Source organism: Mirounga angustirostris, unplaced genomic scaffold (assembly GCF_029215605.1).
Source record: "Mirounga angustirostris isolate CCGP_5_RB_7025 unplaced genomic scaffold, mMirAng1.0.hap1 SCAF_6, whole genome shotgun sequence".
NCBI classification, from domain to species: domain Eukaryota; kingdom Metazoa; phylum Chordata; class Mammalia; order Carnivora; family Phocidae; genus Mirounga; species Mirounga angustirostris.
The window spans coordinates 61,331,449-61,346,049 of NW_026991714.1; the positions used below are offsets into that span (position 1 = coordinate 61,331,449).

The window sequence follows — 14,601 nt, forward strand, 5'->3', positions numbered from 1 at the left end:
TGGGCTGATCTGACTCATGACCCCCTGACTCGACCACAGGCTTCTCTCAGGGGCCTGTGACAACAGAAGCCTAAAGTGGAGACTGGTGGTGAGCCAGCCTGGGGCCCCTCTGTCCCGTCCTGATATCCAAGGACTTAGTTCAGGAATGCACCTTCTCCAGCACCCGTCCTGCCCCCCTACCCCATCTGCAGCATCCTCCCCAGTGGACTCCATAATATACTCCAGTCCCTAAGCCTCCCATCCACTTCTCCACAGCTGTCATTCTTTTACCTAAAAACTCTTTGAAGTTTCTCGCAAAACTTGAGGCTGAGTCCACCCTTCTCTGCATGACACCAGAGGCCCCAAGACCCCTCTCTCCTCCCTCCACTCCACTCCCCTCAAGGTGGCATTGTAATAGCCACGTGGGGGAACGCCTCTTCTCTGAACCAGCTGGGTCTGGGACCACCTCTGTGCAAAGGGAAACCTTTCTCCCCTTTCTTCACGTCACTCCTCTCCATGGACCCTTCAAGTTCAGCTCCTCCAGGGAACCGTCCCTGATCCCTCCTCCAGTCTGAGTTAATTAAACACACATCAAACAGTATTAGAAATATTTTCTCACTTGCTTATCTTGTTAGTATAATGTGAGCTCCTTAAAGCAGAGGGACCCGGCTTCCGCATCTTTGTACCCCTAACACATTCACTGCAGCCTAGCACAAAGGAGATGCTAAAGGAATCTCTGCTGAATGAATGAATGAGTGAATAATGAATGAATGAATGAATGAATGGGAAGGACAATAGTTACACGTGTAGCAGGCAAAGCAAGTTTTAGAGATGTTGTCTACTGAAAGCTCTCGGCAGATAAAAATGATAAAGCTGTTCTGAGAACAACATCAAAATCATTTTATGAGAAGGCAGAGCCTAATCCATAAATGTGGAAATAAAAAAGAGCGGTTCTCATCAGTGCCGTGTATAATGGCATGAAAGGCTTTTCCAACTTCAACTTCCTGATGCTCTTGGGGAGTCTTGGGCCCTCTGACTTCCAAGGTGGCTACAGTTGGTTCATTTAGCTAATATAAAACTGGCTTTTCGAGCGAATACCTTAACTCTTTAGGCTTGTGATTAACTTAGAAAAAGCAGTCTTCTTCCTAATTAAAGAGAGAGAGATGCTCTAGACCCATGCTACCAATTGCGAGGAGTCCTGTATGGTTATCAAGCATTTGAGATCTGGATAGGGCGAGCTGAGATGCACTCTGAATGTGCAGTGCCCACTGGGGATCCTGAGACTCATGGAAAAAAAGGTAAAAATATCTCATTATTAAATGTTTCATATTAATGACATGTTGAAATCATCATATTTAGGGCATTTGAGATTCTATATTAACGTCAATTTGACTTTTCTTTTTTTTACTAGAAAGTTTTAAATTACATCCGTGGCTCTAATTAGTGGCTTGCAGTATATCTAAGGGACAGCTCTGCTTTAAAGGTCCAAGCTGCCCAGACTTGGGAGCTGACAGCCGACCGCTCTGGGGACGAACCCTTCGGCCATCTTGACAGGCGGATCTCTACAAAGTGGAAGCATACTTTTTGTGTCCAGAATAGGAAGTAGTGAGTGCACAGTTTTCTCTCTTCCTAAAGGGAAAGTTGTAGTCATCCTGAAGGCCTGGGGCCTCTGGAGCTGGCTGGGAGGCATGCACAGCTGGCTTACACTGATTGGTTCATTAACACTAGGAATTTTGAATCTATGTGTTGCGTTTATTTTATTTTATTACTATTTTTTAAAGATATATATATACACACATATATATGTGTGTGTGTGTGTGTGTGTGTATATGTATATTTATTTATTTGAGAGGAAGAGAGCACACGAGTTAGGGGAAGAGCAGAGGGGGAGGGAGAGGGACAAGCAGACTCTGAGCTGAGCGTGGAGCCAAACGCACGGCTTGATCTCACTACCCTGAGATCATGCCATGAGCTAAAACCAAGAGTCGGAAGCTCAACTGACTGAGCCACTCAGGCACCCCTATGTTTCTTTTAATGGTCAGTGTTCACTCCTGCCCCAAGCACAGTTCTTATTTGTCTGAGTGTTCTCGGACTTGTGACTTCTCATTGGCCACAGCTTGGATATTAATCGGACCCATGGTGAACCTAAGAATAAACAGATCTATTATAAGGCCAGAGGGGTGTTCTAGTAAGGAAAAGGCTATGCAGGGCCTTTTTATATATCCCTTGGTTCTTGGTTGTATTCCAGTTAGAGAAGGCTCTCAGATATCAAGTTTCTAGGTCTTTGGGATCTTACTGCTAATGTGGGATGTTGTTATTTGTTTGGACCACTGACTCAGACAATTATTATGTAAGAAAAAGAGTGTACCACAGGAAAAAGAGTGTTCCAGAAACCAGAGGTTTGGGTTCCAGTCCTAACTCTGATATTAACTGATAGAATAATTCCAGGACATTTTTCAGATGGCTTCTCGGGAACAGTTTCCTGATCTGTAAATGAAGTTTCTAAAGTTCCTTTGTATCTCACATCATGGCTGTGGGGAGTAAAGAAATCAATGGGAAATTTTTAAAAGGTACAAAGCTCTTGGGGCGCCTGGGTGGTTCAGTCAGTTAAGTGTCCAACTTTTGATTTCAGCTCAGGTCATGATCTCAGGGTCTTGGGATCGAGCCCCATGTCGGGGTCCAAGCTGAGCGTGGAATCTGCTGGAGACGCTCTCTCTCCCTCTGCCCCTCCCCCCTGCTCTTTCTCTCTCTCTAAAAAAATAAAGAAAAAAACCCATATAGCTCTTGTTGAAAACTGGAAAGCTATTAACATTTGAATCTATGTGTTCGGTTTATCTTAATCTTGCTTTATTGTGAAGTATGATTTCTTCCACAGGCCTCTGAGAATGATATTCAGACCCACCATTTCTAGAACAAACATATCCCGCACCATAGGCAATTAATTCAGAAGTGGAGGAGTATTTTTAGGCTGTTCTTAAGGTCCAAATATGGTACATTCAACTCTGACTATAACAACAGAGAAGTAGTTTCGCAGTTTGTGGGTGGGGGTTAAGAAGGCCATCGTACAAGGGCTACAAGGCAATGGAGCTAATTTTCTACATGCAGTTTCCAGGGGGAATTAAACTCCAGGAAAGGTTTTTAAGAATATGACAGTTATATTTTGGTGAATTCAACAATAAAGGACTGAAGTGACAGCTCATTATAATAAAAGATGCTTGAGCTGTAACAGTTGAAGTGTGCAGAATGATTTATGGGTATGAGTAGTATTCTCGAAAGTCGTTGTATGAAGATAATACATTCCATTTCTTCCAATTAAAATATGAAAGCTATGGAGCAAAAAAAAAAATGGGACAATAAAGTTCACCTAAATGAGTCTTTTTAAATACAATTGCTAAAATAAATGCATTTCTTAGGTCTGACTAAGCCCTCAAAGAAATCCAATGAAACGTTTTTCATAAACTTTTGCTAAAGGAAACAAAATTTGTATGTATGTATTCAACAAGGTTTGCCAGTTAGAGTTTTACCTCAATATTAAAACAGAACAAAACTCCACGGTTTAAAGTGGTATTTTTTTTGCATATAAAGATTGATCGTCATAATAAATAGTGTATTTTCACCCATCCTGAGGGCAATGTCAGAAATGTGACTGAATTGTTGTGGGCCGGCTTCTGGGGGAGGACACTGCTCTGTCACCAGGTCCGACGTGCAGAGTGAGGCTGTGGCCAGGTCCCTGGGGGTGCACACACCTGCACTGGGGTCCGAAGTCAAACAGGGGAGCAGAGGTGCCTTGTGCTGCTGCTGCTGATGATGATGTTAGCTCACACTCACTGAGCTCACAGCGTGTCAGCTGTGATGAAGAAACCAAGCCACGTCAACTCCTGCCGTCTCTTCCTGCCCTTAAACACATGGTCTGGTGATGGCGGCCATTTTCAGCTTCCAGAACATTCCCTCCACTGAATCCCGGAGAGGTTACCGTTTAGCCCCTGCCACAAAGCTCCCCGCCCCCTCCCCCACCTGCCTTTAAGTCTCTACCAAAGGCCTGTGGTGGTGACTGGTTCCCTCGCCATAGCTCGCTCTGAATAAACAGCTTCTGCTTATTTTCACTGAGGTGGCCTGCACTTATTTTCACACCCCTGCTCAATTTCCCCTCATTAGCACCAATCTAATTAACTAGCTAAAATCTCTAAGTCTGGTTTCTGAAAATCACAGTTTCAGCTCTGTTTCCCAGATTTGCGCTACCTGTAAATCTGGCCGATTGCCCTCTGTGTCTTTTACTTAAGCTGGTGATAACACTGAGCAGCACCAGATATAGAATGAAAAGCCCCTTGTCCGTGCCCCTCGGGACTCACTGCCCACGTCACTGTACTGTTAACGAGGCCACACGCTTTGGAGATTTATAAAATCTTTGCCAAAGATCATAAATAAACACTAGTGCCCCCGGAGTTCCCTCGACCTTGATCTAGGTAACTTACAAGGAAGGAAAAATGTTTCCTGGTCCTGAGCTCCAAGGCTACAACATATTGAGCAGGTTCAGTGCTGGGGGTGTCAGATCATTCCATTTCATTCCTAACAACTGCATGAGGTTTGTATTATTGGTCTAATTGTAGAGATACAGAAATCAAGAAATCAAAGCTCAGGGGAACAAACAAACAAAAAAACCGAGGGTCCTCTAATTGTAAAAGGGAGAGAGAAAATTCAATGTCAGTCCTATCTGACTCCAACCACTATACTGTATTGCTAAGCAAGGACCTTGTAACAAAAAAATAACAAGGCTGCAAACCAGTGAATCTAGATTTAGCCTGCTTTCAGAGGGAAAGTGCTCATACGACTATAAGCCGAGGTCCACATGGGGAGGTTACCTTTGAAGTACTGTACTGAATTCTGGCCATCATATTTTAAGAGGAACTTTAACCAAATGGGATTATATCTAAAAAAAAAAAAAAAAAAAAGTGGCCAGCATAAAGACCCTGAGACACGTCACGTAAGGGGCCATGATGGAGATCTCAGATTATCATGCCACTTAGGACACATTTATTCAGGGGCGCCTGGGAGGCACAGTCGGTTCAGCATTTGACTCTCAGTTTCAGCTCAGGTCATGATCTCAGCTCCACCCTCAGTGTGGAGTCTGCTTGAGATTCTCTCTCCCTCTCCTTCTGCCACTCCTGCTCATGCTCTCTCTCTCTAAAATAAATACATAAATCTTAAAAAAAGAACCTACTTATTCAGGAAGTACAGGCTGGAGGGACATAGGAGGGAAAATTTTGGAAATAAGTTAAGTTTCACTTGGGAAAGCCCTACTAAGCCTCATCTTAGCAAAGGCAAACAGGAGAGGATAAATAATGCTCTTATTTCTTCACCTAACTGCACAAATTGAGACTATTTTGTAACAGACAATAGGCTGGCTTTGTAAGAATGTCTCCCAAGGGAGACTAGGGAAGAGATTTCCTATTTATGCCTCCTTTGAACAATACCATCTGCCAAATTGGTACTTGAAAAATTGTAGAAAATAAGCATGACTCTGTCACTGAAGTTGTGGTCTGCTAATATGCGTCCTTTGTAAGAACCTGGGCCTCCCACTCACTCATTTACTTCAGAACGCATCTGCACCCAAAACTGACCTTTCTGAGCAGCCCCGATCATCTTCTAAATCAACACTGGGAGAATTAATCCTTTGTTTGCCTTCATTACGTGTTGCCTAAGGAATATTAATTATTCTCTGTTGCATTTCCACTTGAGTTGCCTTTTGCTTTGGTTCATTTTTATTTTGCTTCTGACATCTAGTTACCTGCATTACCAATGCGCCACTTCCCTAGGAGCTAAATGTGTCCTTAGAAACTCATAATTTCTGGGGAAGATGTAGGCGCAGGACCAGCTCTGAATGGGGATGACAAGATGAGCTACAGAACAGAGACCTCCTCCTGCCCACGGCGCACCCACCGGGTCTTCAAGATCTGCCTCCACCCTCTGTCCTTTTAACTGAAAGGAAAGGGGACAGAAGCCAGACCCAAAGACACATTAAGTGTTCTTTCTCATTCTTAATGTCAGGCCACAACCTTAACCTTACAGAGACTTCAAAAGAGTGACCCGGCTTGGTGAGCAGAGGGAGTGTGACTCTTGTCAATATCCCACCCAACGGTCATTGTCAGGAAATTGCAGCTACGGATGAGATCGGTAGCTTTTGGGCGATAAAGAACCATCACTATTAGATAAAAAGCATCAATATCAGCCAATCTCTTTGCCGTTTTTCCAAATGCCCCGTGGACATCAGAACTGCCCCTTTCCCCTATGTCCCCCATTTCTGTCAACAGGTTCGTCCTTCTCAAGTGGGCCCAGCTCCAGGTGCTGGAAACATGCCTGCTGTTCCTTCTAGCTCATTCCTTATGGCCCGTCAGTCACTACGACGCATCTTTGCCAGGTCTCTTTGTTCCATTTCCTTCTAGCTCTCACAGTCACTGTCTGTACTAGTCTGAGCACTCCAGAGAAACAGAACCAATAAGAGATATATATACACTTATATACACACACACACAGAGATTTATTTTCAGGAGTTGGCTTGCGATTGCAGGGGATGGCGAGTCCGACATCCACAGGGCAGGCTGGCAGGCTGTCTATGTTGTCGTCTTGGGACCAAAGTCCTTTCTTCTGGAAACCTCAGTCTTTGCTCTTAAGATCTGCAATTGGTTGGATGAGGCTGACCCTCAGTATGGAGAGTAATCTGCTTTGCTCAAGTCTATGGATTTAAACATTAATTGTACCTCAAAAGTACCTTCACAGCAACATCTGGACTGTTTGACGAAACAACTGGGCATCAAGTTGACACAACCGACCTTCCCCCATTATTACCCAATCCTGTCTCTTCTCTCTTTCATCTTGGCCACAGGCTCTCTGTCTCCCTGCTCTCCTCACCCCTCAACCCATGGCTTTTGTGGAGATTTCTTCCAGAGCTGCCAGGTCCTGGCCCTGATCACGATCCTCAGTGCGTCCTGTAGCCTGCAGGACTCCATCCACACACCCCCGTGCTGGGCACGTGCAGGCCTTCCCGGGCTTATCCATGTCTTTCCTAGCTTTGTGTCCAAGGGCTCTGCAACCGGGACATGCTGGTCCAGCAAGAAATTGATCACAGACCTTCTGACACACCACACTTGCTCCCAGCTCTGTGTCTTTGCCCTGAACCCATCCCTTTCTTTCCTCAGCTCAACTACCACTTCAGGCTCAGATCAAATCCGAACATCTCACGGTGGTCATCACTGTTTACTCTGTGGGGATTTTCCGCTTCCTGAGTCCCCAGGGTTCATGGCATCTGGCCGTGGAATACAGAGGACCCCGACTTAGCGGGACCCCATGCTTGGTGTAATTACTATGCTCTCTCCATCTTGAGGTTCTTGCTCATTTTTTTAACAAGAGGCCCCCCCATTTTCCTTTGGTACTGGGTCCCACAAATTATGCTGTTGGCCCCACTTGGCAAATACCCTGGGTGGTTATATTCACTTGAAGACTGCTTAAGTATTTTGCTTTTCAAACTGGATTATAGACTTTTTGCAGGTTTATATGATTAGTGCAGTTCTCTGAATAGATGTGCAACAACTCTGTCGATTATCTTTCCCACACGTAAGCCCTGGTTTGCCAATTGTCCAGTCGTTCTGTTGCTAAGGAGACAGAACCCAACAATTACCAGCTCTGGAATCACATACATTTCTTAAGGTAGCACATGTGCTAAAAAGAACGTTTGCCTGAGAGTCCTAAAACCTGACATAAGGGATGAGGGGTCGTGGGCAAGTGACTAGCACCTACCCTCCCCAACCCAGCCCTTCACCTCAGTGTTCTCATCTGTGAAGGGGGTACATCAGAAGGTCTGTGATCAATTTCTTGCTTTATTATTTTTTTAATTTTATTTTATTTTATGTTAGTCACCGTAAAATACATCATTAGTTTTTTATGTAGTGATCCATGATTCACTGTTTTCGTATAACACCCAGTGCTCCATGCAGTACATGCCCTCCTTAATACCCATCACTGGGCTAACCCATCTCCCCAACCCCTCCCCTTTAAAACCCTCAGTTTGTTTCTCAGAGCCCATAGTTTCTCATGGTTCATCTCTCCCTCCGATTTCCCCCCCTTCATTTTTCCCTTCCTTCTCCTAATGTCCTCCATGCTATCCCTTATGCTCCACAAATAAGTGAAACCATGTGATAACTGACTTTCTCTGCTTGACTTATTTCACGTAGCATAATCTCCTCCAGTCCCATCCATGTTGATGTAAAAGTTGGGTATTCATCCTTTCTGATGGCTGAGTCATATTCCATTGTATATCTGGACCACATCTTCTTTATCCATTCGTCTGTTGAAGGGCATCTTGGCTCTTTCCACAGTTTGGCTATTGCGGACATTGCTGCTATGAACATCGGGGTGCATATAGCCCTTCTTTTCACTACATCTGTGTCTTTGGGGTAAATACCCAGTAGTGCAATTGCTTTAGAACAGCATTTGTGGAAATACGGAGGCTTCAAGGAATATTTGATCCATAAAATTAAGTGGAAAGCAGTTCATGGCCAAATGGGTTTGATGAATGTCCATCCTCTCTCCCCCTCTTAGAGATTCCCAGAGCACGTTAGCATACGAATGGCTCTGAGGAGTCCCACAGTAAGGAAACTGATTTAAATGAAACTCACAGTTTCTCCCTGTTAGAGTCTACCTCTCAGTGAATAGCATTTCCTTAGACACATCTTGGGAAACACTAGACTGATTCTTCTCTGAGCTAATTTCCAGTTCCAAGATTAACAGCTTCAGTGATCCTGGATTCGAGGCAGAGCCTGGGCCCGGTCTGCTCTCCCACCTGAGCTCCGGGACAGGGATAGGTCTGGGCACGCTGCACCCACCACCCCCGGATGGGTCACTGAGGGTCTCATAGCCAGCATGGTCATGGTCATGGGGTTCGTGCACCCCACGAGAGCCGGCCTGGTCAACGTACTTCTATTTAAGTCTTTTCAGAACAGGGTGGACTAAGGTTAAAATACATATTAACAGAGTTTAAACAGACCTATTCCTGTTTGCTCTAATTATATTTGCAGATATATTTTTTAAAGATTTTATTTATTGGGGCAACTGGGTGGCTCAGTTGGTTAAGCGACTGCCTTTGACTCGGGTCATGATCCCAGGGTCCTGGGATTGAGCCCCACATCGGGCTCCTTGCTCAGCAGGGGTCTGCTTCTCCCTCACCCTCTGCCTGCCGCTATACCACTTGCTTGTGCTCTCTCTCTTTCTCTTTATTTATGAGAGAGAGCACAAGCAGGTGGGGGAGCAGCAGGCAGAGGGAGAGGGAGAAGCAGACTCCCCACTGAGCAAGGAGCCCAAATTGGGACTCAAGCCCAGGACCGGGGGATCATGACCTGAGCCAAAGGCAGATGCTTAACCGACTGAGCCACCCAGGAGCCCTATATTTGCAAATATTGTTTAAAAGTATGCCCCCCTCCAGAGTTGTCGGATTCTTGTGACCAAAGAACCCACTGAACCCTGCTTTGAACTCTAGGTTAATATTCCTTTAAGAGGGTATGTTCAAAAAACTATAAAAGTAACTTTTTCTACAAACGTGGTTTTCACGTTTTCCTTCCCAGCTTCTCCTCCCTCAGCATCACATCTCTGGAGCCCTGCATCGTTTGAAGGCTACTGTGCCCTTTTCTTTCTACTCCACACACTGCTTAGTCTTTTGTTTGCTTTGTTAGTGCTGGATTTGGTGTTTCCTCCATGGTGGTGGTTTTAGGTTCTCCCGAGACTCACAAATCCAGACCACTGTGTCGAAAAGCCCGTGGTGCTGTTCTCTTTCCTCCCACAGGATTCCCAGTGGCGGTGGATTCTAGGGGAGCACCCTGAACCTCCAGAGGAGACGAATAGAGAAGCATACATCTTGACTCCCTAGTCTTTGAATTCCAACCCAGAGGTTAAGAGAGTTTTCAGAACTCGGGTACCAAGCAATATCTGTCCATCTGTGGCCATTGTGTCTTCGTAGGTGAGCGGCCAGAAAGGCGTGAGTGAATGAAGGGTTTCTTGATGAACAGTGTTGTTATCTCTTCTTAAAGAAAAGAGCAAGTGAGATGAAATCTATAGCTTAGCATCACAGCTAGCGCATGGAAGAAAATGATTTTTCATAAACGTGATGTATTTTTTTTTTAATTATTAGCAGTGAAATACTCTAGAGTGAGGGATTTAGAGAAAGATTGCCTGGATATGAATTCTGGCTTTATTACTTCCTGGAAGGTGACCTTGGGTAAATCACTTATTTGTGCCTCAGTTTCTGCCTTTGTAAAATAAAGCAATAATAGTATTATTTGCAATGAAGGGTTATTGTGAAAAGTAAGTTCATATTCTTTAAAAGCTCAGAAGAATGCCTAGTACAGAGAAAAACCTCAATACACTGACGTTTTTATTATTAGTATCATTCTTTCTCCTACATACCACACACTGAAGGTAATAATGGGTAACAATAATCTGACTACAGTAGAAAACTTCACAAAACATAAAATTGATGAAATAGGTTGAATTTGACACTTGGAAAATGTATTATAATTCTTCCCATAATTGTCTGCCTTGCACACAACTCGGCTCAAATGAAAATCTGCTCTAATGCATGGGTCCTGCTGAGCAGGGTTTTATGCCACACCGAGGTAGACCAAGAAAAATCCCACACAAGTCAAATGCAGTTGAAAGGAGAACTAATTCAAGGTGGATGATTAAGTGCAGTAGTGTGATCCCAAGTACTGAGCGCTATGGGGAAGTGTGGACAAGGTAGGAGACAGAGCTTGTGTGTCAGTGTGAAGAGGAAAGAGAGAGGGGGTGGGTGTTGAAAGAGAAGTCTCCAGTTCTACTAGCAGCTGACACACAGATGCAGGGGAGCGGAGGGGATGCTGAATGCTCTTGCAGAAGAGTTTTAAACCCCGTCCCCTCCCCAGCTCTGTCTCCTCTCCACCCCCATCAAAGAATAGAGTTTCTTCCGAGAGGAAAATGGGAAAGATTGTTAAGAAAAGAGGAATGGGATTTATTTTAATTTTTAAGCGTTTGGTTTGGCAGGAAATGGCAACTCTGTGTTGATGCCCACCTGCATCCCAAATTGCTAGGAACGCAATGAAAGATACAGACTCCACCAACTTGACCGTCCATCTAAAGAATAGGAGACCCATCTCCAAATGCCTAATTCCTACACAGGTTAGAGAGTGTTTTATTATGTTACAAGAGAGATGAGCAGCAGAATAGGATCTGTTCTGTTTTTATTTTTCCAATATTATTTTCATTTGGAAGATGGCAATCACAGGCACTCTTAAGTTGCCATGACAACTGAAGAAGCCATATGAAGCTATTAGCACAGTGTCTAGCACACGTACAGTAGCCTTTTGGAAAAAATGACACAAGGATTTCTTCTACTCATCTCCTCCCAATTCCCTGATCCCCATGGAGCTTGACCTGTTATTAAATTTATAACCAACAGAAGAATGCAGATTTCTGCAGAAGTCCATGTGACCTGAAATCACCAATGGCTTAAACATTTGTCACCAATGTATACATTTTATTCCAGCCTTTTTTCCAGCCTACCCAAGGGTACTCTCCTCCAAGGGCTGTTTCCATGGACAACTGGCGAGCATGACCCTTCACCTGCCCTCTCTCTATGGGCACGTTTGGAATTGTTAAAAAGGAGGCAGCAGGCCCAAAATGGAGTCACTTATGTTAAACCCATGTTAGCAAACTAAGACTTAATATCAAACCTAATTGCAGTTTCAACCACCCTGGAATGTAACGTTTAACCGGTCACCAAGGAATTACCTGGTCTGCACTCAGTGAAATAATCCACCAGATAGATCTCTCCTGTTTCTCTTAGGAAGGTGACCTTGCCTAGAACAATTCATTCTTTGCCCATAATTACCTTTTCCGCCCCCTTTCCACCTTTAAAAACCTCTTCTTTTCTACAGCCTGGCAGACCTCCTTTCTATTGCTAGGTGGGATGCTGCCCAATTCGTGAATTGTTGAATAAAACCAATTTGATCTTTGAATGTACTTGATTGAATTTCTGTTATTTAACAGAGTGCTGACCACTTTTTCATGGCTTCCCCTCTTAATTTATGATAGATCACAAAATACGTTTATTTTTTAATCCTGCATTACACTTACTCCATACTTAAGAAGCATCATGATATCCATTTACATTTTCAAAAGTAAACTTTGCTGCTATATCTGGGCTGGTCTTCTGAAGGAGAGAAATCTCAGGAATCCACTGTTTATTCTCCCTCTCATTACATGGCTTATGAGCTGAGAACAAACTAGCCATGGGATGAGGTCGGAGGGCCAGATCTGAAGGCCCAGCTGCCACAATGGCATAATGGAGAGGTGGTAATTCTCCTTGCTGAGAAGGACATTAAATGAATTGCAAAGAGCTGGTTGATCCTTAGCAAAGGAGCTTGACTAGCTGTGAAACAGAGAGCCGGGTCCTGGCACTTCCCCACTTTGCCCTCTGACTCCTGGGCAACTCTGGCCTTCTGTGTAGGTGAAGGGAAGCTAGCTACCACTTCAGAATGTGTAAGCAAGCAGAGATCTGAGATGGTTTCGATCTTCTCTTGACCCATAGGAAGTAACCTGCAGCCCCTCCTTCATCTGTGTTTACCATGTTTAAAGTGGGGAAAATGTCACAGTTCACAATGAGGATCCATGTCTAAATGATGACAGAGGTAAAAAGTGAACATTTAAAAGATCAACCTACTTTCCTACAAAACAAACAGCAAAAATCAGAGACAAAGGAGTAAGCCTCAAGCAGGGAAGCCAACACATAAATATTTTATGTCCATCTGCCTAAGGAAATTATAGAGATAATTTGCTCAAAAATTTGGAGAAAAATATCATTAAACCTCAATAATTCAAACCCCATTCAAATGGAGTTCACAGAATTTTAAACCCTATCAGTTAATATCAGTTAATGACAAAGGAAATACAATTTGGTGGTGGGGAAGTGCATTCTCTTTAAAAAAAAAAAAAAAGCGGGCGCCTGGGTGGCTCAGTCATTAAGCGTCTGCCTTCAGCTCAGGTCATGATCCTGGAGTCCCGGGATCGAGTCCCGCATCGGGCTCCCTGCTTGGCAGGGAGTCTGCTTCTCCCTCTGACCCTCTTCCCTCTCGTGCTCTCTATCTCTCATTCTCTCTCTCTCAAATAAATAAATAAATAAATAAATAAATAAATAAATAAATAAAATCTTTTTTTAAAAAAAAGCAAATGATTCTTAAGTTAAAAACCACTTAGCAGAATTTACATGTAATCAGTATTGTTACAAAACCAATTTTATCTATTTATTATAAAAGGCTCAGCAGAAAATTTCTGAGCAAAAGATGCTTATTGATTAGCAAAAGACGAATTCAGATATTTCTATAAGTTAGACTATATAATACTGTCCTTGCCTTAATTCTTGTTTCTGAGGTAAGCCAAAGTTGCTATAATCCATATTTTTTATTTTATTTTAATTAATTAATTAATTTTTTTTTAGAGACAGAGAGTGTGTGCACACACACACAGGAGGTAGGGGGTAGGGACAGAGGGAGAGAGAATCCCAAGCAGGTTCCACCCTCAGCATCGAGCCTGACGCAGGGCTGGATCTCATGACCCTGAGATCATGACCTGAGCCAATATCAAGAGTGGGACCCTTAACCAACTGAGCCACCCAGGTGTCCCTAATCCATATTTTTTCTATCCATGTTTGAAGGGTCATCAGACACGAGATATACTAAATCAAAATTTATATTTTTCATATCAGAATTATTACTGAAAGGAATTGGCTTTAAAAATTTAATACTGAAATTCAATTCTGGGCTCAGGTCTACTTATCTTTGAAACAGAGACAAGAATACTCTTTCCATCACAGGATCACTGTGAAGCTTAAAGTAAATAACCCACTTAAATGGCCTAGAACAGCACCTGGTGCGCAATATTCGCTAGTTATTATTGTCGCGATTGTTAATCGATACTATTATTTTGCTTGGGATCATTTTTATATCAGTAGAAAAACACCTTCAAATTCCTGAGCAAATATAAAATAAAGGATGTTTTGTCAAACTTGGATGGTGACTTCTCCCAAAACTGATCGGGAAACTTTCTTCAGTGTCCCTTCTTCCTAGGGTGAGCCTGTCTTCTTAGAAACAACAGTTGTTTGAGCTTCGGGCCTGGATGACCCTGACTATCCTTTAAATACAAAACTAGGAAAAAACACCTTAGATCAGTTGTACTTTGGCTCTACATTGTCTGTCTCCTGGAGAGGGAAGTATTAAAATTTTATTTTAGTATTTAGTTTGCCCATTGTCTATTTCGTTTACAGCTGCCGTAACAGAAAAGTGGAAGAACAGAATTTGCGTGCATGGAAGGTGGCATTTTAAAAAGAAAAATAGGACAATAGTGGAAATTGGGAGGCAAATGGTGAATCAGCTGGAAGCTGACAGTACAAGTATCATGTTACTCCCTCTCAGATTTATCTTATGTAGGGGTGTCTTTCTTTAAGGGTTATAGCCCTTGTGTTTGTCTACACATCCACGCTTTCAAGAGTTCAGCCAAAAGCGTGTATGGGCCGTGTAGCATGTGTCGTTGACCCGCCCATCCTCCTAT

General features: G+C 43.4%; 1 protein-coding gene across 1 annotated transcript in view; it reads right to left on the minus strand.

The window, feature by feature from the left end:
- PLD5 (phospholipase D family member 5) overlaps window positions 1–14,601 on the minus strand; it is a 405,754-nt gene that overhangs the window by 114,837 nt on the left and 276,316 nt on the right. The gene's annotated exons all lie outside the window — the stretch shown is intronic.